At 35.7% G+C, this 5,394-nt stretch overlaps 1 pseudogene; it reads left to right on the top strand.

Annotated features, from left to right (window-relative positions):
* LOC107694060 (NEDD8-conjugating enzyme UBE2F-like) overlaps window positions 1–3,088 on the top strand; it is a 14,553-nt pseudogene extending 11,465 nt beyond the window's left edge.
* Window positions 3,089–5,394: the final 2,306 nt, after the last annotated feature.

Genomic DNA, 5,394 nt, shown 5'->3' with positions numbered 1-5,394 from the left:
TACCGTGAAACCGGTATAATTTTGAAAAATACCATGATATAAATTTTTGGTCATATCGCCCAGCACTAATATATATCTTATATTTTGAGTCATGTGTCTGGAACCAGCAGAGCAAAAAAAACAAAAATCATTGAAAATTTTCATATACCAAATCATATATTTTTTTGATGCTGCTCTTTGTGTGAATAGGCCTTTGCTTGTCTTTTTTCTTTGCTGTCAATTTTTTTGTATTTTGCAAGTGAAAATATAACTTTACATTTCTGCAAAACATCTCATCAGATGAAGGCTATTACCTTGGTGGAAAGTTTCAGTTTGAGATTGAAGTTCCTGAAGCCTATAATATGGTGGTAAGTGCCTGTGACATATCATGAAGTAAAGAGGTAATGCCACACTTATTCACTCTCAGTGCTACGATGATTTTATTAGTCCATTTGTAAGCGGGGCTGTTAAATAGATGTTTGCGGGCATTACTGATGCTCTGCAGTGTCTGAATTCAATAAATAGCTGCCTGAGCATGCCCACACAAATGCACACATATATAGCATCCCATCCTTGACCTCACAGCACCTGTAATAGCCCAGCAAAGGCTGTGAATAGATTCAGACATGGACCCTCAATCCTGGTATCCAAGTTTAGAGCAAAACCATGAAATATTACAGAGGCAAAGACATTACGTATAGCATTATACAGTGATTATATATCTGAGGTAAGTGACGAAGTAAATTATAGAGTAATTTAAATGAAATGTACAATTGATCTTAGACTACTTCTATTGTACTTTTCATGGTGCTTTTAGTCTTGTTCATTTTCATTTTATTTGTACAGGAGCTTGGACAATCTGCAAAATATCTTCTTTTCTGTTCCATTGAGGCAAATTAAATCATACAAGTTTAAAATGAAATAAACTTTTTTTCTATAAACCAGACACAAATTCAGACATGCACCCAGGTAGGGCTGTTAGATAACAAACCATGTTCTGTTTTCCACAGCCTCCCAAAGTCAAGTGCTTGACTAGAATATGGCACCCAAACATTGCAGAAACTGGGGAGATCTGTCTGAGGTATGTGTCTGTTTTTGTCATCTATTCATGTCTTAATGCATCAGACTCCAGATTGTTTTGATTCTTTTTACAGCTGTATTTGTGATCTTTAAATGATATTGTATACATCTCTGCTTTTTGTTGCAAGTTTATTGCGAGAGCATTCAATTGATGGTACTGGATGTTTCCCTTCAACCTGAGGCTTATTCATTTCACTTTTGGTGTGAAAAGGCTTTTATATTTGCCAAAAATAGAACTTTTTTATTTTAAAAACAAACAAGCAAGCCCTGTCCAGATTTAAAAAGTAACGCTAAAGTAATGTAACGCATTACTTTCCATAAAAAGTAACTAAGTAACGTAATTAGTTACTTTTTTATGGAGTAACGCAATATTATAATGCATTACTTTTAAAAGTAACTTTCCCCAACACTGCTGCAGTAAAAAAAAAGAGAGAAAAAAAGGAGAGCATGTTTCTCCTGCCACCCCTCTTCAGACGTGACGCTCACGTGGGTTGCCAGATGCCACAAGGAACGAGTGTTACCCAATGAGCCTTACAGTGTAAGGTGATGAGTTGTTTTATCCGTGTTTAATATGTATCTGGTCATAGAGCTTTTTAGATGGATTCTGAGACTTTTCAGGTCCAGTAGAATCAGCGATCTCTGACCCAGTTCGTTTTCTGGCTTCAATAGCTGCAATACACTGTGTTTTCCCGCCAACTGGCAACCACAGGGTGTTGAAATCCTATTAGCTAAACTGGCAGGGGGCGGAATCACGCAGACCAAAACAAAAACAGACATTCCAACATGTAACGCACATTTCAAAGCCAAATAACTGGCTGTACTACAGTAGCATTGTTTTTTTTTTCGGAGAAACAAATATGTGAAAACATGTTTCCTAAATATCTGCAAAAATATGGTATTTTTATGTTTTAGTAGTCAAAAAATTACGGTAGCACTTTTGAATAGGGAACACTTATTTACTATTAACTACGACTTTTCCCTCAATAAATGGCTAATTTGCTGCTTATTAATAGTTAGTAAGGTAGTTGTTAAGTTTAGGAATTGGGTAGGATTAGGGATGTAGAATAAGGTCATGTAGAATAAGGCATTCATATGTGCTTAATTAGTACTAATAAATGGCTAATATTCTAGTAATATGCATGCTAATAAGCAACTAGTTAAGAGACCCTAAAATAAAGTGTTACCAAAATTACATACAGCACCTTTAAATGTGATGGCTAATCTGTATTTTTCCACCCATTTTTGTCTCTAGGATGTAGTATGGGGACTGAATTCACTCTTCACTGTAAGTACACACACTGTCTTCAGGAACCATATTTGATCATTAGTGTTTTATGCTTTAGAATGTAAACACCAATAGACGTTTGTTTCTCTCACAGGATCTTCTTAACTTTGATGACCCACTGAATATAGATGCAGCAGAACATCATTTACGGGACAAGGTAGAGCCCCAGCACACATCTAAACACGTTTACAAACAAGTCTATTGGCACAGTCTTTTGGAAACGTAATGTTAAAGATAAAACAAAATACAGTCATCCCGATATTATGTATATTGGCAACAACATAGTAGTGAATATAACATAAATGTTCAATATATCACCTAGCCCTGTGTGCAGAGCATTTGCGGGTTCGTGTTTTATCCAACCCCATCAATTTCCTTAATGCTTCCTGTTTTAGGAGGATTTCAGGAACAAAGTTCAGGACTTCATCAAAAACTATGCAAGATGATGTCTCTGTCGAGCCACTCTCACATGCATGTGACTTTGCAGATGCACGTCAGTCCAGACTGAATCTCAAACTATTAAGACATACTTGGGGAAAGACGAAAGTTAAAATACATAATGAATGACGCCACGAGTCCCTGATCCAGATTTGGGAGGGGTGGGCCTTACTGTCCATTTCTGATGGGTTTTTTTTTTTTTTTTTTTTTTTTTTTTGAAGCTGACATTCTTGCAGGTTTGTCTCAGTCAAGTTTGCTTTTACTCCCCCCACCCCCCACAAAAAAAAAGAAAAGGACAAAAAGAAGTACAAAGATGGTGATCATGAAAATGAGGACGTATAACCTCTCTGATGTCACCTCCTATACTAGTGCCTCTGTGTTTTTTTGCCACATATAACTGGACATATGTTCTAAGCCAACTTCTGCAGCCTGCTTCTTCTCAAAACTTGACAACCTACAAACACTGAGATTAATTTGTTCTTGAGTGATGTCATAGAAATTCCAAAGTTCCATTGGTTCATTCGTTCTGGGGGAGGAGTCCACCTATGAGGAATCGCAAAAACATATAGCACTGATGTCCCGCAGAATACGTCGGTGGATTTCTGAGCGGATTCTTTAAGGCCATTACTTGTAACTCGGCACCTCCCTTCATGTAAAGTCACTGCAGTTATCAGACTACTCCGTATCACATGTGCACATGCACAAATATCAGAATATCTGTGGGTGCCTCTGAGTGAGTTATGAAACTGTTTCAGTTCAAATCTGTGAGATGTTTGTGTGTGAATCTTACGAATGTCTGGGTCACATTTATATGGAAGCCCATTTCTGCCACGGAATTAAAAAGAAAAAGAAAAAAGGTAATTGTGACCTTTTAACTGCAAAAAAAATATGAACTCAGAATTGAGAGAAAGTCCGAATTCTGAGGGGAAAAGTCTGAATTACGAGATATAAACTAGGAATTCTGACTTACTTTCTCACAATTTCAAGTTTATATCTCGCAATTCAATTTTTTTTGCCACAGAATAAAAAATAGAAAAAGATAATTGCAACTTTTATTCTCACAATTCTGACTTTTGTTCTCGCAATTGCGAGTTTAAATCTCATAATTTGTACTTATATTCTCAGAATTTAGTTTATATCTCACAATTGCGAGTTAACATCTCACAGTTCTTTTTTTCTTAGAATTGAGAGAAAAACAATATCAGAATTGTAAGATGTAAACTCAGAATTGCGAGAAAAAGTTTGAATTTTGAGATAAAAAGTCACAATTCCCTTTATTATTATTATTATTATTTTTATTACTATTATTATTGTCAGGTGGCAGAAATAAGCATCCCAACATTTTACCCCAAAATCAAAGGGTAAAAACAAGAAATTCTGTTTTGCATGTAATTAAGAGGTACTGATAAAGATTTTTATTTTTTTTATGATAAATTAAGCATGTTTTCCCCAATTTTAAACATTATATAATCTTTTTCTGCGTTAAGGCAGTGAAAATTTTGTGGAAATTATGTTTAATGATCAAATAATAATAAAAATAAATTAAAAAAAACCTAAATATTATTTCTTATTACTTTTAATTTTGGGGTCGAATATAACCTGGACATGTTCTGGACGGGTTTTGTGAGATTCGCTCTTGCTCTCGAATGCATTTTTGTCAGTGTATACACGTTCAGCTTTACCGATGTGTGCATGTACACAAGAATACCCGTATGCTTGTACTGTGTTTGTGTGAACGTGTGAGTGTGTGTGTTTGAGCGTGGGAGACTGGGATTTTAATACATGTCTGATTTGGTAGCATGCACTGGGCTACTGAACTGCTCAGCCATAAAGCCTGTTCAATTAGTAAGGATTTACTTTATTTCATTTGATTTCTTTTTCTCCTTAGAGGTGAATATCCATTTGTAAAGTATATTAAAGAGGAATTCTACCACTAAGTAAAGATTTGGAGTAATTTTGTGTGTAAACTTTTACAGTTTGCTTTTATCATTTTTTAAGAGCATTGTGCATATGTTATCATTGGCTTTGTTTCAGTCTAGTGAGCTGCTTACCTAGACAGAATTTTTAAGTATTGTATAATGTGAATTTGCACAGAAATGTTAGGTAGTCTGCAGGGAAGGGCAATCATTGCAGTAGGGCAATGATTGGAAAAGGGTATAGAATTGGAGCTTTGTCTTTAGTAGATTAATATTGGCTTTGTCTCAGAATTTAATGAACTTCCTACCAAAACACATTCTTGGGCATTATATAATGATAATTTGCCTATGATGCCTAAAAACATGACCTTGGTAGGCAGCTTACTATGCCTCTTTTTAGAAAGGAATACTCGCATATTGCCTGATTAGAGCTAAATGTGAGTCTGCTGTCATTGGCTGTGTCTCAAAACCTAATAAGCTTCCTATCTAGTCATTTTTGGATATTAAATATTGCAAATTTGCCTATGATGCCCAAACTAGGCTTGCAGCTCACTCAAGACTGGAATGCACTACATGATTTTTGACCAGATTTGCAGTCTGGAGGAGTTGACACTGGATGCTGAAAGTCAGAGTCAGTCTGCAGATCAAAGTTGACAGATTTCACAGAAAAGCATGGGCACAGACTCCGATTTCTTA

Source organism: Sinocyclocheilus anshuiensis, unplaced genomic scaffold (genome assembly GCF_001515605.1).
Source record: "Sinocyclocheilus anshuiensis isolate Anshui unplaced genomic scaffold, SAMN03320099.WGS_v1.1 scaffold2652, whole genome shotgun sequence".
Lineage (NCBI taxonomy): Eukaryota > Metazoa > Chordata > Actinopteri > Cypriniformes > Cyprinidae > Sinocyclocheilus > Sinocyclocheilus anshuiensis.
Note: the sequence above shows the minus strand (reverse complement) of the source record. Positions and strands in the feature narration are given on the sequence as shown.